Source organism: Haemaphysalis longicornis, unplaced genomic scaffold (genome assembly GCF_048455015.1).
Source record: "Haemaphysalis longicornis isolate Haplotype H1 unplaced genomic scaffold, Haemaphysalis longicornis Haplotype H1 scaffold_1, whole genome shotgun sequence".
Lineage (NCBI taxonomy): Eukaryota > Metazoa > Arthropoda > Arachnida > Ixodida > Ixodidae > Haemaphysalis > Haemaphysalis longicornis.
Window position 1 is genome coordinate 467,595,865 of NW_027526203.1, and position 20,466 is coordinate 467,616,330.

Consider the following 20,466-nt stretch of genomic DNA (forward strand, 5'->3'; position numbering starts at 1 on the left):
GACCCCCCGCGCATGCAGCGCTGTATTTCCAATTGTGGTAGCGCGTTCAACGCAAGAGAGAGAGAGAGAGAGAGAGAGAGAGAGAGAGAGAGAGAGAGAGAGAGAGAGAGAGAGAGAGAGAGAGAGAGAGAGAGAGAGAGAGAGAGAGAGAGAGAGAGAGAGAGAGAGAGAGAGAGAGAGAGAGAGAGAATGCTCTTTATTGTGAACAGGTGAGGTCAGTCCTGCTAGGGTCAATGCTTGCTACACCAGATGGGGGGTGACTACAATGGTGAGTGGTGAATATTAGACATTAGTGGATGGGCAGGAAGAAGACAAAACAAGAAACGTTAAAAACGAGGAACAAGGGAATGGGGCCAGTAGAGTCCGGACATAAAAAATACAATTGAAAAAAAATCGTTAATGCAAACGCCAAATCAAAATGCAAAGTAAACGGCGCAAAAAATAACACCAACCCAACAAAATAAATAGATGAACACCGCCACGCGAAAGAGTACATACATATCCTCAGACACTTGCGCTGTCTATGATCTAGAGAGATTTTGCCCAGTTCAGAGTCTCGTAGGAACCGGAGCAGAACTTTTGTACCCAAGGTACTCTCAGAACTATTGGCCCAGGGCCCAAGAAAATCACGAAGTTCGAGCCTGCCTCCGTGACGTACACGAGACAGGGAACTTGATGCAGTTTTTCACGCAGCAGCGAATTGAGGGCAGACTCACAATAGATGATTTACAGTCTCACGCACGGCGCAAGCCCAGCACAGTGGGGAATCGTCCCAACCTATCGTAAACTTGTCTTACCGTTGAAGTCATGAGCGAATGGACTACGGCGCACTACTCTAACACCATCTCTTCGCGGGTCACCGCTGTGGAGCACGTTTCGTGCGGAACTCCGCCTTGCTCGTCACTCTTTCTTCGTGCTTTTCTCTTCCGCATCCTTTCTCGTGCTTCTGCAGCACCCTTCCCTCGCTTTCTTCCCCGTGCACTCTTCGCTGTCATCGTAAACCTTCGCTGCGCTTTTCGCTCTCTTTCATCCTCTCTTTCCTCCCCGTTTGCTCGTGGTCACGCAAAAGGCGACGGAGACGTCATCGTCACTTTACACACGAGCTTAAGATCTACGCTCTGAAATACGGGTACCGCAGTTCAACTGAATCAAATGCCGAAAATTTTGCAGGCGTCGTGAAAGATATGGATAGGATGCAGAATCACAGTTATCAAAAATTGCTTCGCCGAATAGAGTGTACTATGCTAACTTCAAGCTATTGCTTTTTGCAAGTCCAGCATTGTGGAGGGCTGGCCTCTTCAGCCATATTAAACAACCCTCTTCTCCACATTCGATATCAATGGGCAGGTTACAAAGCTCAAAAAATTGGCCGCGTATCTGCTCCTTTCGTTGCAAATGTCGTCAAAAGACGATAGTCTTTATCGGCTTTTGTGAATTAAATGCCTCCCTTCGCTTTCCCGCTCACCTCTCATGTTCTTCCTCTTGCGTCGCGCTCCTCCCAAGGTAAAGACGCCAAAGATTTGCTTAAATCATTTTAAATTTCCCGCGTTCTACTGCTCCAAACCAGGTGTCTCGATGCGAACGCTGCCGTACGGCGAAGACGCGCGTTAATCGAGGCGCCCTACTTAAACGTTTATAGAACCGCGTTTCCCTACTCCACGTGCGTTGCAAGCAGAACGTGGAACCTATCTAGTGGAACCTTGCGTAACTGTGGCCGGTTGATTTCTTAAAATGGCGCCAGAAGCTACAGTGGCGCGGGCGACAGCAGGCGACGGCGGAGTGAATTCTTTTTCTGCAGTTATTGAAGTATTTAATTTCGCAAAAGTGAAGCATATTTGATTTTTTTATAAAGGGACACTGCAAATATCACTTCTGTATTGATGTGTTGTCTCATATTTGCGTAATGTCTTGTTCTTCTTCAACAATGTTGACAAGTATGAACATTACACCGGGCATGGACGGGTAGATTTAGCTGTGACTATATAAGACTATTGCGTAGGCATTGTTTTGCTTTGGCCGGGTGGCTGAATCGAGTCACAGACAGACATACAGACATACAGACAGACCAAAATTTCTGGGTTTAAGTAGCACAAGAAAGACTATCGTATTTAAAAATAACGAAAGAAACTTGAAAGCTCTTCTGGACCCCTCCGGCGTATTTGCAAGCAATGTAAATGGCGTTTGAGAGACAAATTTTTGGAGCTACCATAGAGATATACTGAAAGAGGCTATGAAGGAGCATGTACCACTTCTTTCAGTCATTTAAGTACAAATACTTCTACAAGTGCTACCAGTACTTCCATTTCACAAAATTTGATCTTTGCTACATCAAACTCTGGAAAATTAAGTATGTACAGAATTACCGCTACCCGCTGCGATGACTCCAGCATGGTGACAGCTGTCGCATTCCACTCGACAATTTGTTCCAACCTTCTGCATACTTTGGGGACACGCCCTGCGTTTTCCATTGTGTTGCCTTGTTACGTGGACTTGCGTAGCTTGTAGTGAGTTGTCATAGTATACTGTACCTCGCTGGGAATTCGCTTGGGGGCCATTGCGTTACCCATAATGTTCCAGCGCGCATTCTTTAGAGCCCAAAACAGTTGTAATTCTTGAGAACTGCTACAAGCCTCTTGCGCACAGACACATCAACAAGCGGGCACGCTTTTTTTTTTTTATTAGAAACGCTCTTTAGTAGGCGCGCTTCGCGGGCACACTGGATGTTATGCGAGGATGTTGTCAGGGGGGAATTCTTACTAGAAAAAACACCCTTTCTATTTTAGCTCGACAGAAGCAGAGCCCCTGGAACGGATGGTACAATGTACACAATGCTCCATAGCCTTCTGGACCCTAAATTAAATCTCCTGACGCACATCAATCGGGTATGCATCTCACAAAGTACGCCACCAGAACTGAAAGAGACCAATGCAATTCTGAATCCCCAAACCCGACAAACCAGCGACTTCAACGACAGACCTCCGCCATTGTTCTGTGACCTCCTGTCTGGTCAAGCTGCTGAAAAATAAATGGCTCTTACCCGCTTGAATGACAGGTACAGGCAGAAAACTACTTTCCCCGTAGCTGCAGGTTCAGATCAGAATACATGTAAAAACCCAGGAAATAGGCGCTCGATATACGACTGAAAGCAGTAGCAGCATATTTCAAACCATTAATCCACCGCACATGTCTCGCGCTTGTATCGTCGGCGTGAACGACGCAAGAGGCTATTTCGGGGACCAGCCCCTGCCCACAAAAGCCTCAGCGAAAGGAAGGGAATATGAACCTAATACGCACAGAGCTCAACTCCTCGAAAGTTGCTTAATTTGGCATGTGCCGCCTCAGTTCTTTAATGAATGTAAAACTCCTTTCAATTCCAATTAGGTAGGGTTTATCGCGTCAACATTACACCAGAGCTCCGAGGCACACCCTTGTTGAGGCATACACATGAATTTCGTCCTTCTGGGCGTGTTTAAACGGATGCTGAAATCTTGTTCAGATGAACGGTTTTGTAGCGCGCCTATGCTAGAAATGCAGCATCCGCGCCTTAGTATTCAACTCTCGCGTGCGGCAGCATTGTGCTGCAGCACTGTGCTGCAGGCCACGACACTGCCATCGGGGCTAATAAAGCGTTCTCAGCTCAATCTAACTGCCGTGATCACTTATATTTGTGGTATGATGTTGCGAAACATCTAAAAATTTAGGCATATTCGTACTTCGCAACTCCATATAGCTCTTTTTTAAATTGAGACCCTCCCTCCGAATTGTTCTCCGAGCGTCGGCTGGCGGAAGCTAAATTTTCTACGATATCGTAGAATATTTAGCTTCCGCCAGCCTTGGTAGAGCTTGGTACAGTATGTCGCAATTCCCTCCTGTCGTAATTTACTATGGCGCTTATAATTTTAACAGGATAAGTACCACGCTGAAGAACCTATTCTGCACTACACTGAAAAAGCAGCATGGTTGATAGGAGCATGATAATTCTCCGAAGCACTTTTCGCTTATCTAAACACTTGCGTCCTTTGACAAGGGAAGGCAAATGTGAGCAAAGACAGAGCGGGTGAAATATTTGCGGGCGCGCTCGCGCGCCGAAGTTGACTCCATCTATGTAAGTGCGCCCAGTGTCTTTTTCTCCTTCGGCATCGCTGCGGCTGGCGCTGGGGGAAAGGAGCGTATTCCGTGCAGAGACGCGCATTTCACAGAGTTGCGGCTGTGCGCGCCGTGGATGCAGCGCCTCCGCGGAGGGCTGTGCCACCACCTCTGACGTAAGGCCCTGAAGTCTTTGTTCGCGTTAGCTGTATTTTCGTAGGCTTACGAGCGAGGCACCACCACCCGGGACGCTTCCAGGCCTTAAAAGAATACACGGTGCGGTCGGTCGTCAGCTGACAGGGAAGCCCCTTGGCCTGTGTTCGTGTCGTGTAGGCGGCGCCAGAACGAGGCTGGCAGTGAGGTCTGATTGCGCGCCAAGGGCAGCTGCCGCCGCGGTCCTCGCCGCTGCGTGCCGTCGGCCCGCGCGGTAACCAAATTAGCCCAGCCATTGCTGACTCTGCAATTTGTCTCATAATTGCCGGATACCATCTCCCCGCAGGTCTCGCCGCGTGCGGCTACGGCCCTCGCAAGCTCGTGTTTTGTTTATTGGCACTCTTTCTTGCGCGCTCGTGCCTATACGCATACTTCTCCGGCTACTGGCCACTTCTCCCGCCCGTTTTTTCTCCTTGCGCATTCGTTCCCTGCGGCCGTACAGGGAGCCGACCTGCGGAGGTCAGAGACGGAAAGCCTTTTACGCATGATTTGTGGGGTACGTGCACCACTCCTCTGGATCTGTAGCACGCGAACGAACGTCACCTGCTTCCCGTGAGCGAGAAACGTTATTTTAGACGGAATGGAAGCCTCGTGCCCAGAACGAGCGGTTTCTTGCACCGACTTCTTCATCACTGACCGTCTGCCACAACTTCTTGCTCAAAGGGGCCATGAAGTCAAAGGTATTCATTAAATTATGGCGTGGCCCCCAAAGCATTGATGCCAACCTCAACGCAACAAAGTTCTGATAAATAAGCTTGATATTGAGGAAAACAGAAGCAGTGTCCTCTCAACACCAACGTTTTCACTGGGCGTTTTATGACATCACACGGACTGAAGCGGGAGATTGGTAGCCGCCAAACAAAGCAGCTGCAAAGAAACAATTCTAGGCGATTTGAGCAGTGTAGCGTTTGGTCAGATTACTTGTACGTTGACGTGCCGAAAGACGGCACTACAACGGAAGGGGAAGGCCATTAACTCGGCGGAGGGACCAAATCAGGAACTTCGGATGAAGGGAATGAACTCGGGCAGCGCGGCTCAGAAGTGGACGGAAGTCAATTGGGGTGGCCTTCGTCCTGCAGTGGACCCAAATAGGCTGATGATGATGATGATGATGATGATGATGATGATGATGATGATGATGATGATGATGATGATGATGCGCAGTTAACACGCAGTGATAATTCTGTTTTTAGTAGTACCCTCAATACGTGCAATGTGCTGTCGTGTAGCCCGAAACGCAAAACGTTTGCAGTGTTTTATATCTTTTTTTTTCTGCTAAAACTAGACTTCCAGAGCCAGAATTGAGTCGAGACCGTCGCCAAAGGCTAACTTTTTTCAAATTAAACAAAGTGTTAATATAAACAAAACAACGGGTGAAAAGTGTATCACACGTGGAAAGAATTAACAGTGAGATTTAGTTTCCCGTTGGCCAGTGATATGACCTTCATCAGAGCAACAACGTGCCTTGCCACCAGGCAGAACATAGTTTAGCTGTTATCACTGCTGGCCGCGGCGGCCGCTTTTCTGATGTGGGCGAAAAGCAAAAATGCCCGTGTGTACGAGATTTCGGCGCACGTTAAAGATCCCCAGGTGGTCAAAATTAATCCGGAGCCCTCCACTACGGCGCGCCTCATCGCCTGCGTTGCGTCGGCGCGTTAAACCCTACAATCAGTCAATCAGTCAGTGTTATCACTGCTGCGCTAAATGTTTGGGGCCGAGAGACGGACTACGCGTAATTAGCTTCAGAATTCACCGTATATACCCGCAAGTGTTGAAACTCGGTGTTAGGATGCTCTTATCGGATTCACCGGGAAGCTGGATATAGCTTGCGCACAGAGCAAACTACCCTATGCGATTAGCATACGTACAAATGATAGCCGACAATATAGTGCCGTCCGCGCAAAATAACCACCTTGTGCACGATCCGGGTGGGCTGAGAGGAGCAACAATATCACGTGGCCCACGTGGCTCGATACGGAAGTCTTGGCAATCGCCGTTATAGCCATCTCATTTGCAATACGACCGGCTGTGTGGCTCTACCATCTTGTTAACATCACTAAACTCGCTCTGAGGCATACCAGAAAAGAAAAAAAAAACACCCGGGCACCTCTTCCGAGGTGTGCATCCGAAAACATTAATGTCCACTTGAACGCCGCAGCGCGCTCTTACCAGTTCCAGTTTGGCGCTGCCAGATATATATATATATATATATATATATATATATATATGTATATATATATATATATATATATATATATATATATATATATATATATATATATATATATATATATATATATATATATATATATATATATATATATATAAGACAGAAATAAGAATTGGCAGTCAAGACAACCTCGGAAAGCAGAGGGGAGGATGTAGTACATCAAGATAAAGAATTTGGAAAATAAGAAAGTGGAGAAAAAAATGCCCGCCAGGTGGGATCCGAACCCACGACCTCCAGAATACCGGTCTGGTGCGATAACCACTACGCTACCGGCGGGGCTACTTTTAGCCTCCACTTTCTGGGGTATTTATGTTCACGTGTTTTTGGCTCCTGCGCTTGGGGGTGGTAGCCAGCGCCACTCGGACTACTCGGGGTGAAGGGGACCTTCTTTTTAACCCCCGGGCCATGACTCGAGCGTCTACGACATGTCGAGAGTGGTCGACCAGCGTTGAACCAGCGTCGAAAAGCGTTGAGTAGTCCGAGTGGCGCTGGCTACCACCCCCAAGCGCAGGAGCCAAAAACACGTGAACATAAATACCCCAGAAAGTGGAGGCTAAAAGTAGCCCCGCCGGTAGCGTAGTGGTTATCGCACCAGACCGGTATTCTGGAGGTCGTGGGTTCGGATCCCACCTGGCGGGCATTTTTTCTCCACTTTCTTATTTTCCAAATTCTTTATCTTGATGTACTACATCCTCCCCTTTGCTTTCCGAGGTTGTCTCTTGACTGCCAATTCTTATTTCTGTCTTATTTCAACGAGCCCCTCATTTCCTATTCTGATTCGCTATATATATATATATATATATATATATATATATATATATATATATATAGCGAATCAGAAATGGGAAATGAGGGGCTCAGTGCATTAAGACAGAATAAGGTTTGGCAGTCAAGAAAACTTTAGAAAGCAAAGGGGTGAATTCGTAGAAAGATATGAAGAATTTTTTTAGTCAGAAAGGAAGTGGTGAAAAATGCCCGCCGGGTGGGATCCGAAGCCACGACTTCCAGAATACCGGTCTGGTGCGATAACCACTACGCTACCGGCGGGGCTGTTTCCCCACCACAGTAGATTCTGCTGGTGCTCACTATATATATATATATATATATATATATATATATATATATATATATATATATATATATATATATATATATATATATATATATATATTATTTATTTATTTTTTTGAAATACTGCCAGTCTCTTTTGGGGCCCAAGACAGGCGGGCATACAATGGTGTATTCATATACATACAAAAGTACTTAGTCGGTAGGTAGTACAACAGCAATACGAACGAAATGTCAAAACAAGAACAAGGCTCAAGTAACTCTGATGTAAGCGTCATATTTTTTTAAATTACACGTATTTATAAAGGATACAAAGAAGTGAAACATGTAGAAGGGTTGAGCAACGTATAATATAAGCATACTATATTGAGGTTCCTCAGTTTAATAAGGATGCCAACAGGGGATGTGCACTCAATTAAGCCAAAAGAAGCAACTTGTGTAAAGAAAAGAAATTTATATACAGACTAACCATACGTTGCGCAAACCATAACGAACCGCGCCGAGGGGAACCGTAAAAAAAACCCCGCCCGCATCTTCCCACGGGGGGAACTCGAGTAAATGCGTCGCAGTGTGGTGGGGGTATCGCGTGAATGTTGCGTAATTGGGTATGGTTTGGGAATGCTTAATTGTTATTTCGTCTTTATTATTCTTATTTATTGAATGAAGGAGAAGCGAAGGCAAGGAGTGTAAAGTTAAAGTCTGTCTTTATTGCTTGGTGCCGTCAAGCAAAGCGTCAAGTCAAGCGAAAGCCAAGCAAAGACGCCCTTGACTGAATTCCGAACGCGCGCTCCTCCGCTTATATACACACCGCCCGCGTTCGAGGGAGAGGAGTACGGGGGAGAGACGTGCATGCACACACTTCCGTACACAAGCGCGCGAACTTTCCACGCACCCACCACGCCGTTATCCCGTGTACACGCCCTGCCGCCGTTACTGTTGAGCGCGACGCAGCGCACGGGTAGCTACGACGCATGCGCGCACAGACGCGCTCCCCCCGCACCGCCGCAGCTGTTGTTGCGAGCGGCGGAGCGCACGGGGTACACGCGCTCCTCCCGCACCGCCGCACCTGTTGTTGAGAGCGAGGAGGGTACGGGGGAGAGACGCGCACCTGCGCCTCGACGCGACGCTCATGCGCAGTGAGCGTGTGGATGGCGCCGACAACATCGACGAGTGACATCGCGAGCTTAAGAAATGCTCCGCATTTAAAAGAGTCTCAAAACCATGAGTCATCAAGCAATTACACTACGGGAAGTTTGCGCATGCGGGTATATAGTATTTACTTCAGGGCAAGAAAACAAAAGATGAAGAACATTGCGAAGCAAGACATACATATTGTATTCCCAGAAAATATATTACAGAAAAGTAAGTACAGTCAAAATTCGCAGTGACTGAACATGATGCTGTACTTTATGCAAACGCAAGTTTAGGGGTGCTCGCCGTGTAGTGTACAGAATTCATAACATTCGAGTCCACACTTCATACACATTAGAGTTGCATGTTTTACTTTCCTGTTAATTTGTAATGTTAGCAATTCTGGACAAAAAATCAGAGAATCCGTGTTAGTAACGGATGGGTCCAAGCGATTCCATTCTCGGATAGCAAGCGGGAAGAAAGAATATTTGAAGGCGTCATTATTGCAAGGATATTCAGTCAAAGTGTGCGCGTGTTTTTGCTTTGTTTGCCGGGATTCTGAAGGGTGGATGAAGTCGCACGCGTCGATTCTATAATGATTGTGCAATAGTTGCAATATATATATATAGTGAGCACCACCAGAATCTACTGTGCTGGGACAATCGCCGTGCTCCCATAGGACGCACTATCGTCATCGCTTCACCTTCAACATCTCGGCTTCTCGCATCATCATCACCGCTTCCTGACGGGTCTTCCTGGGTCCTCGGCTCTCGTAATAAACCGTTCCCCTTCACGAGTCCTCGACTCTCTCAAGTGGTGGCGGGTGCCTTCGATCCGGCCGTCTACCTCTCCCGATCGCACCGCTGGAGCTTCGATCGTGTCGGCGCTCACCAACTAGCCCCATGCAGCGCGAGAGCAGCAATGATGTCAGCAACGCTGCAGTTCCCGTCCAGCCCACCTTTACTGTCACCACCCCCCAAAGCGAACCGCCTTTTTCGCTGTCCTTCGGGGCGAAGACGTCGGAGGAATGGCTCGAGCAGTTTGAGCGAGTGAGCTCGTTCAACCGGTGGGACGACGTATTCAAACTGAAGAATGTTGCCTGGTCTCTGAATGAACTGGCGAAGACGGGGTTCCTTAACCAGGACGGTTTCTCTAATTGGGCGAGCTTCAAGGAGGAATTACGTAAGAACTTTGGAATGTCCTCTGCTCGCTCGGACGCAGCCAAAAAGAAACTTGATGCCCGTGTGCAACGCCCGGAGGAGACCTACGCTTCATACATTGAAGAAGCCCTCGCGCTATGCCGCCGGTTCGACAAGGACATGCCTGAAACGGAGAAGGCACGCCACATACTGAGAGGAATCGCTTATTTTGCCTTTAATGCTATGGCGATTTAGAATCCCACTACCATTGCCGATGTTCGAACGATCTGTCAGCGGCTCGACCATCTCCAGTCCATCCACATTCAACACGACACCTTGCCTGCCTGCCCTTCTGGCTATGCCGAGCTCCGCACTCGCGACATCATTCGTGAAGAGTTGCATCATCGTGACACACCCTGCGGTCAGAACAACCACGGTCGCGCACCTGGGCGCCGTGATATGATCAGAGAGGAGCTGGTGTCCATGACAACTCTTCCTCAGCCATGTCATATTGCTCCTCTTCACATGCCGACGTACTCTGAAGCCGTATCCCGATCACCTGTGCCCATGGAGCAGATCGTATCCCCGCCCTCGCACGGCCACTTGACCGCCCTTTCTGCGCCTCCGGCCCGACCGCCTTTCCATTCAACTTGGGGAGCACGGCGCCCTATTAGCGACCGGCCCATCTGCTACTACTGTGGCATCCGAGGCCACATTTCTCGCTTTTGCCGTCGACGACAGCTGGACGAGCGCCGCGGATACGCCTTATACGAGCGAGATAACCGCTTCAACTACGCCCCTCTCCAGCGTGTGCATTGCGACCTCACCTCGCTCTACGCCCCCAATTGATTTCGATGACCGGCCCCGTTGTCCACGCTCTCCCAGACGCCGTTCGCCTTCGCCTTTCCGCCAGTCTTCGTCCCCTCTCCGACCCGCATCACAAGTTTTCGACCGACCCCCGGAAAACTAAAAGCAGCAGTTTTGGTGGGGAAACTGCATCACAGGAGAAATCTCAGTCTCCCTGAGTCACCATCGAACACATTAACTGTTTTCATTGAAGGCGTTTGGGTTGAAGTTTTAGTAGACACAAAAGCTAGCATTTCGGTCATTCACGCAGATTTGTGCTCTCGGATACGCAAGGTGACAACGCCATATGACGGACCTGCTCTGCGTGGTGCCAACGGTGGAAGGATTCGACCCTCTTGACTATGGACTGCGCGTGCTTTTATTCATGGCATTCGCCACTACATACAGTTCGCGGTATTGTCCCCATGTGCACATAAGGTCATCTTTGGTTGGGATTTTCTATCATCAGCATCGGAAATCATAACCTGCAATCAATCCACCATTCACATCACTGACCCCTGCCTTGCCAGTTTGTCGGAAAGAGTCTGGTGGCAACAACTGATTGTGTGCTCTCTCCAGGCGAAGAAACAGCTTTCTCCGTCTCGTCCGACAGAGTCACCGACGGCGACGTGTTGATTGCAGCAGCTGGCAATTTCATTCTCAAAGGAGTGTTCATACCTACCTGTCTCGTCCGTTTCTCCTCTGGGTCGGCTTTTGTTGCCGCAGTGAATACATCTGCAGAAGCAATTTTAGTGCCGCAAGGTTCCACCATCGCTTCGGTTTTCGGCGATGAAGAAGCCTGTGTTCTTTCGCTGTCACCCATTTCAACAGATGAACACGTTTCCCCATCACCCGCTCCAGCTTCGGCTTTTGACACCGCCTTAAGTTCCGACCTTTCGCCAGAGGAGAGGCAAGCATTGGTGCTTCTGCTGACCAAACACCAGGGTTCTTTTGACGCGTACCCTTCTGTCCTAGGGAAGACATCTGGAGCGTAACACCGCATCGACACAGATTGATCTTGTATCGTTCGTCGCCGTCCATGCCGTGTGTCTTTGTCTGAGCGGAAAATAATGCAGAAAATAATGCATGCTCAAGAGAAATATTGTTTTCCCTTCATCGAGCCACTGGTCTTCTCCTGTCATTTTGGTACAGAAAAAGGGCGGTTCCTGACAGGGTCTCCCAGGGTCCTCGGATCTCGGAATAAACCGTTCCGCTTCACGAGTCCTCGACTCTCTCAATATATATGTGAAAAAATGGTTGACTCACTATTAAAACCAAACACAGTGGTTTACTGACGTTTCTACTGGAGGACCAGTCGTCATCTGAGTAACATACAACCTAGAAGCACTCGCGCTTATGGCAATATAAGCGTGCGTGCTTCTAGGTTGTATGTTACTCAGATGACGACTGGTCCTCCAGTAGAAACGTCAGTAAACCACTGTGTTTAGTTTTAATAGTGAGTCAACCATTTTCTCATATATTTCTTCTGGGTCCTCGAGAAGTTTCTTCTAATGCTTATATATATATATATATATTAAGAGAAAAGTTAAGAGAAAAGGTTCCTGGCTATAAGGTTAACTGTACGATAGAGAAGTCAAATTTAAAACCATAACAATATTTTTTCTAACGTTTCGACCGGGGGCCGGTCTTTGAAAAAGACCGGCCCCCGGTCTTTTATATATATATATATATATATATATATATATATATATATATATATATATATATATATATATATATATATATATATATATATTGTGAGCATTCACGGCGTTCCATTAATGTGATACGCAGTGCAAGCGCTACCACCACTATCATGGCCATTGTGAGCACCGAGGGGTACGCTTCCCCATCTCTTGTACTACTTCCCCATCGCCATTACCATCTGTAAATTATAATCATCATCATCGTTTGTCGGAACGTTCGCTCCAAGCAGGACAATAAACGTCGTCTCCGAGACCTCGTCCCTCGCTTTCTCACTATATCTAAGCGGCATCTTATCCTCATCCTCTCATTCTCTTCAGTTCTAACAAAACTCATTTCAAGAGGCCGCGAATGTAATGCCCACGATTAGCGTAACAATAATAAAATTGCCGCTTCTTGACACGGTAGTAAAAGCGCAAAGTATTCTTAAACAAATATTCAAACGATGGAAGCAAAAATTATTTAATGCGCACGGCAGACTTGTACCCGAAACGGTTCTTTCAGTTATAAAACAGTTTTTAATACACGTAAGGGATTTTACCCAGCAACGCGTTTGTAATTCGAGAAAAAGAAAAACAAGATGGATCGGCTTTCTTTCTTCTAATTAGCTTAAATCCCGAACAGAAGTCAGTAAGTTGGGAAGACCAGCTTGAACGGAATTGATTGATTGAATAAACTTTAATATTTTGAGTTGCTGTGCTCGTTTTCGGACGCGGTGGCAGGCGTCTTTATTCTTGGGTTAGAAAAAAAAACCTACTTTGAGTTGCTTGACGCAGCAGCAACGGATGCATTAATAAGAGCGCTTGGCAATCGAAGTACTTACCAGAACAGCTGCGCACGTCATTTAAATAAAATAAGCAATAAAAACAATAAAAATTGCTTTCAAAACAATAAAATAATTTTGAGAACATGCCAAAACAACAATAAAAATACCAGTGCATGCCTAAAGTCTTGTTTTTTATTGCAACGCCAAAGGAATGTCTGCGGGAGATGAACGGCAGTTCCCCAGTGGCATAGAGTAGGCTTCTTTGACGATGATGGATGAAACGGCCGAACGAGCCAGACTGTTTTTCGGTGTCAGCATTAGAGGTTTTTGTGCTGCCACGGTTTAATATAGCGCGTTGTGTTTCATACTAAAAAAGCGAGCTAAACATTGGTTCTTGCTCAGCAACAAACTTGAGGTAAAGCTTTAATTGGATTTATTTATTTATTTATTTATTTATTTATTTATTTATTTATTTATTTATTTATTTATTTATTTATTTATTTATTTATTTATTTATTTATTTATTTATTTATTTATTTATTTATTTATTTATCGCGCGTCTTGTGGCAAGAGCGAGAAACTTACAATGTTTGAATACACTTATACACTGCATCAATTATACACTGAAGAAGAAAGTGTATGACAGCTGCATCTTGCCGGTACTCACCGACGGGGCAGGAGGAGGGGAAACTTTATTTACACCAGTCAAAAGCACAAAAAAGTGTGCCCCCCCTACCCCCCCATCAGTCAGCCAGAATCCCATGCGATTCGGCGGCTTCTAGGGCGAGACCGATGACTTTTCTCTGAGTGCTGGAGGCCTGGCTGATTAGCAGGGCCTCCCAGGATGCAGCATTTCTGTGATGTTCTTTGTAGGAGGGACAGGTCCAGACCATGTGAACGAGATCCGCTATGCCCTGGCATTTTTAGCATTTGGAATTGGATACTATGGAGGGCAATTTACTGTACAATACGGGGTTTGGGAAGACCCCCGCCTGTAACCTTCTCCAGTATATCTCCTTTTTCCCAGTAAGGTGCGGGTGAGCAGGAGGTAGTACTTTCCTCGCTATTCTATAGTATTGTACTATTTCGTGCAAGTTTCCTAGCCCGTTGTCTGCACTCGGGAGGGGCTCCGCGTACGGAGGAACCACGTCTGTCTCGGTGGCGGCGGCGATCGTCCGGACTGTCAGACCTCGGGCAGTCGCATGTGCTTTTTCATTCCCGATGATACCCCTATGAGCTGGTGCCCACACTAATGTTGCCTGTTCGATGGGCGCCTTTGCGTTCGCGAGGATCTTCCATGCGACATTGGAGATCCTTCCTCGATCGAAGTTTCTGATGGCGGACTTCCGAATCGCTCACGATCGGTTTTATTCCTGATTGAGCCATCGCCAGAGCGATGGCTGACTCTTCTGCCTCTGTTACGTCTTTGATCAGTACCGTGCAGCACGAAACGTGGACCCCGTTTTCCGTAACCGCCACAGCCACGAAAGCTTTTTTTCGTCTAATATCGCGCTACGTGGCACAAACTTGGAGGCTCACTAAGAGGGTTCAACTTAAATTGAGGACGATTCAGCGAGCAATGGAACGGAAGATAATAGGTGTAACATTAAGGGACAAGAAGAGAGCGGAGTGGGTCAGGGAACAAACGCCGGTTAAGGACATACTAGTAGAAATTAAGAAAAATAAATGGGTGTGGGCAGGGCATGTAGTGCGAAGGCAAGATAACCGTTGGTCATTAAGGGTAACAGAGTGGGTCTCTAGAGAAGTCAAGCGCGGCAGGGGGCGGCAGAACGTTAGATGGGCAGGTGAGATAAAGAAGTTTGCTGGGATAAATTGCTCGCAGTTAGCGCAAGACCGGGATAAATTCAGATCCATGGGAGAGGCCTTTGCCCTGCAGTGGGCGTAGATAGGCTGATGATGATACACTGCATACTTAGCCCCTCCCCAGGTTTCCACGTTCGTGGATATCCACGTTCGTGGATATGACCCAGCATTCTTCCGCCAGTGCAGACACACGGCTCTCCCTCACCTAAGCTTCCAGGCGTGAGGCCATATAATAGTACGAGTGAGATGATATTTCCAGCTTATCTCTACATCGTTTCTACCTCGAAAGGTCTGTTTAAAGCGCCTTTTTTCTTACACCATCTTTCTCTCCGATTTGGTGACGTCATATTTCAAATCCGCAGGGCGGAACTGAACATATTGCGAGCACGTTTACTCTGTATGGATAACGCACGGGGAAATCAGAAATTGATACTAGGCGTAATTAACCAATATTAAGCGCGACCATGAGAAAATTTAAGACTGACATCACATTAAACCACATTGTTGCGTTATCGTTTTTTTTTTCTTATTGACTAAAATTATATTGCAGCTAAACAGCGAAATGTGAAGCATAGCATTAATTTAACAACGCTTAGTAAATGATTTGATAGGATACGACTATCCCAAAACAGGCAGCAAATATAGATTCGGGGGAAAGAGCACACACGATTGGAGAATATTACGAAACCCTGCACGTTTGTACGGCGTTTTTAGTCGTATGAGTGGCGGTGCCGTTAGACGTCCAATCAATCGCGTCAAAGGCATCAAACATTGCTGTGAGGATAATTGGGGTCCGCAACACATGATTTAGAAGCTGAGATAAAATGCTGTTTACGACAACAAAACGAAACCAAATTGTCTGCTAAGGCTTGTTTGCTAGAGCTGTTATAAAAAGCGCGTTCGAGTTGTTAAGACAACAAGCGGGACGAAGGCCAGGGACATAATGAGAACTGCTATATTTTGTGGTCAGCCCCACTTGTTCGCAAGTAAGCTCTGTGTATATAGCGCTGCCGCACTTAAAATTTCTTCTATTTATAGAAATGATCAAAGAATTAACGCTCGCGAAGGAAGCAGCATCATTAATTATGGCCAAATTGTTGCAAAGCTTGAACCTAACGATTGAAGAATAGTAAGAAAAACGGAGAAGGCAGTATATCCTGTAGATTTATCATGGTTTCAACTCGATGATATTTTCGCAGTTTAATCACATTGTCTCCGAGAGTTCTTTCGCTGGGTCGCACACCTGAAACCCACGTGTGTGAAGATCTGTAAACGTGCTCGCGTACGCCTCACGCCCTCTTGCGACCCTGTCGCCTTCCAGGATGGAAACACTGGAGAAGTAGAAAGTGCGTGGTGACGGATATGATAAAAGCGGAAGGCCTGCTTTTCGCAAGGTTCCGGCAACAACAGCTGTGCACTTCCCCTTCCATCGATGCGCACCCCCTCCCAGTCGGCTTTCTTTATTGCCCGAACTGCAAGTGGCTTCGGAGTGGCGCCGAGACTCTCGGTGTCTCTTTGTTTCTACCGCGCTCACGAAAACGTAAACCTTGTCCGTGCCCTATGGGCTAATGTGGCATCCCGCAAATGAAACACTGACTGGCCGGTAACACAATGGCAGTTATTTCCAAACCAGGACTCCTGTCGGCGACATGGGTAGCTGGGGAGGCGGCGAGCTCTTTGCCGCCAACAGATACTGAATCATGCAGAAGCGCACGTACACGTTGTTTATCATGAACGGCCCACGCTCACTGCCGCTTCCTTGACCTGCGACTGAGCGAATGGGCACAGGAGTATCCCAGGGTCGCCCATAGTTTAGGCAGAATATACTGCCACGAGAGAGAGAGAGAGAGCCAGAGAGAGAGAACATGTATTGTCTCAGGGGATGGAGTAAGACGTCTTGGATGGGTGAATTGAATGGGGGAAACCGACATTGCGCAAAAACAATTATATAGGGCGTTCCCAGGGGAAAGTTGTAATTGGAACATATGGGTAAGAGCGCGCGTGTGTGTGTGCGCGTGCGGGCAGCTAAGAATTTTACGTTCACGCTTGTGGTCCTGGCGTCCGGGTTAAGCTGGAATATACATGTGTTATTTAGGACCCGAATCAAAACAATATTTCAAACTCTGTTGAATCAGTTCAGAACCATGACGCAAGGTTTATTTTAATGAATACTCACGTTATACTCGTATTGTCAGCGTAAACGCAAAATGGCGTGCGGCTGATGTGGAATCACGGAGGAAATTAAGTCTTTTGGATCTGTATTCCTCACGCCGCAACGCTAGATTCGTGTTCCGGGGGGCCAGAAAGTCGTATAAAAATACCTCTCCCCAACAGTAACCTTCGCGCTATCGCCCGAACCGACCAGAAGCGTTTTGCAAACGCACGGGGCATGTTCAGGGTCCTCCCGAGCACAACAAGCTGGACACAAAGGACATGTCGCTTGCTTCTGTACGACGATCATTTGCGTCTCATACCTCGTAAGTAACGGAAGCACAAGTGACTGTTACTTTCGCCCAGACCTCACCCTCCCCATCAAGTTTCTCACGCTTACTCCCCTCTCCCCCTCCAATTAGCTCCGGCATAATACTGCGAAACAATTCTCGGGCGAAGCAGGCTGCGGAAGCGAGGCCAAGCCAGGCAACTGGGCAAAAGGCCAGCCCAGGGCTTCATTCACTCTAGTGGGAGGGGAAAATGCACACTAGCGTTGGAAGTGGCTCCCACACGATCGAGTGCGAAGGGCCTTCTTGCCACAGCGCTCTTGGTGCGGGACGCCGCCTTCGCGCGGACCGGCCACGTCGGCGCTCTTCTCCGCGGCGCCGCGAGTCAGTCCATGGTGCGGCCGCCTTTCCACGTGCTGTGCGAGTGGCCGTTGGGGATCGGACTTGTAATTGAATTGGCCGCTTGTGTTTGCTTGAACGGGGGACGGGCTAAGGCGCGGTCACGTGCCGCCGCCCGTTTGTCCCCGGTCCGCGGCGACCGCTGTCAGCCCCGCGCTGATCCAATTTACTCCCACGGCTACAGATCAAGTTCAGGGCGAGGGGACCGCAGCGCCGGAGGAGAAAGAGCGACAGCGCGCTCGGATGCACGGCACCTTGTGCAAGCAAGCCGCGCGGGGCTTGGATGCCGCCGCTGTTCAGTGCAGCGGGAAGTACTCAACCGCGGACGGAATGGTGTCGACGCGAATGAAAAGCGCAATTCAACGCTCACATTTCAGTATTTTCAAATCGAGGCCAGGTAGCGCATTAAAAAAATAGAGATTTACATTCTTATCGCGCATTAATTGCGCTTCGTTAGCGTATACACTACCCAAGCCATTAGACCACCTAGCTCGAAATGTCGAACTTTTGTGTTCACTTTCATGTTTTTGGCTTTCGTTTTTCGCCGATTGCGCGCTGCTGACAAAGGGAGTTCTACAACCTCCCTGCTACGCTGGCATTTTCTTGCTCTTGTGCACTGCACTTTGTATCCTTGGAGTTAGATGAGGTAAGGAAAGACGAACTGAGAAGGGATCACTGCGGGGATTGTTCAGGAGGTGCGAATCGGGCGTTTATTCACTCGTGTGCAGATGCTAGCCGTGTGTGACCGTTTCTCACGTTTGGAGGGAAGCAAGCCTGAACGATCGAGTTTTCATTGCCGAGCCTCACCACTGGGAATCTTTGGGCAAAGTGTACGTCAAAGTGTAAGTGGAAAACGGACAAACCGGGTTCACTGGAGTACAGTTAGGCGACCGGAATAGCGGAATGCTGCTTCGCACTTGTACCGTCGTCCATGCGACCCGAACGTCACAGGTGGGGCTCGCGTAATCCGTGCGTGGCAGCCTTTTGTTTCGGGGAAATGGAATTTTATTTGCCTCGCATTTTCAATGTTTTCTTTCACCTACATGCGGTGACAGCGTAAAAGCTCGAGCAGAAAGCCGGCGGCCCCAGCCGAAGATCTCTAGCTATATATAAAAAAAAGGAACAGGGGAAAAGTGCACAGAAGAGCAGCCTCAGTCGCACACTGGTTTCAAAGGTTACAAATTCCTAGGTAAACAGCTGGAAGAGATCGTTGAAAATGAAATTACTTGCAATCTTCTGACTTGTGGCTCAAGCACGCACAACTGCGCTCGAAAAGTAGACGGCTCCCTTCATTTGTCATTTTTAGTTTAGCTGAGTTGTTCATGCTTGAGCTACACTTCCCGAGATCGTAATTGACTTCATTTTAGTTCTGCAACTAACGACAATTCCTGTTTACTTTCACATTTGTAACTCTAGAAAGCCATGTTCGACTGCATGCGCCTGCTCTTCTGTATACTTTTCCTGTGTTGGTTTTTGTAAATATATATGGCTAGAGGTTTCCGGCCGCTCCCACCGGCTTTCTGCTTAAACTCTTAAATTCTTACTATCTGTACGGGCGACGAATGGTGGGAAGAGCTGACGCGCTGATTTTGAAGAGGGTTGTCTACCTGTGCACCTAGCGTCACTAAATAAAGGCTTTTAGAGTATCGGCACTCTTTTCTCTCATTGTTATGTGCCGCCGGGATTTCCATTGGTCGGTCGGCACCACGTGATGTTTGTTTACATATGGGCGCAGCCATTTTGTTTTTGGGCGCCTCTCCTCTCTCTCTCCTCGGCTGCGCGGGCGCTAGAGCGGCCGGTCGCACTCTGCCCGTCACAACCGGCGGCGGTTTCGTTCGGAGAGATGGCAACACTGCAAGCCAGAAACAAAATGGCCCCCAGACGCCTCCGGGTGCGCGAAGTGGCGGTACTCTTAAACGTAGCTTATTTAGTGACGCTATGTGCACCTGTGTCCGTGTTCTCCTCCTCCATGTGTATTTACTCTTCCTAGAATTCGTATTTCGCGTTTTTCTTATTCGGTGTGTCCGCCCGTGCGCGCATGAAATGTTCCCTTATGTTTCCTTCGGAACACGATGTTATAAATACGCACGGTAGCCACTTACATTTTGTCCTGAGGAAGGCCAACCCCCGACCGAAACGTGTCGATGAATAAGCAGGGTTTTACAAGCATATACTTTGCTCTTCTCTCTCTGTCTGTGATATATATATATATATATATATATATATATATATATATATATATATATATATATATACCCAAGCAGCACAAGCCTGTACGGCTTAAAATCAGCCGAAGAACTTCAGCCAGGTAATTTCTGCCCGGCCTTTCTCCAGTCAAAGTGTAAAGCGCGCACTCAAAGGTGGGCCTCTGCCGTGTGTTTAAAGTTAACTGCTGTACACCCAATGGCCACTCTCCTTTTACCAATTCACTGCAGAGGGGTCCACAACGGTCTTCGGCCGTACAGCTTTGCCGGAGATCAGCCATTACCTTTTGCCGGAGGCTGGCTGATGAACCATTGCCCGAGGCCGGCTGTTAAACTTTTGCAGGAAGTCAGCTGTTGACCTTATGCCGATGGTCGGCCGTTGAAATGTGTCTAATCAATGGCCCATAAGCTTTTGCCG

At 47.7% G+C, this 20,466-nt stretch overlaps 1 protein-coding gene across 1 annotated transcript in view; it reads left to right on the forward strand.

The window, feature by feature from the left end:
• Positions 1-20,466, forward strand: part of LOC144162659 (cell adhesion molecule Dscam1-like) — an 809,120-nt gene that overhangs the window by 20,528 nt on the left and 768,126 nt on the right. The window lies entirely within an intron of this gene.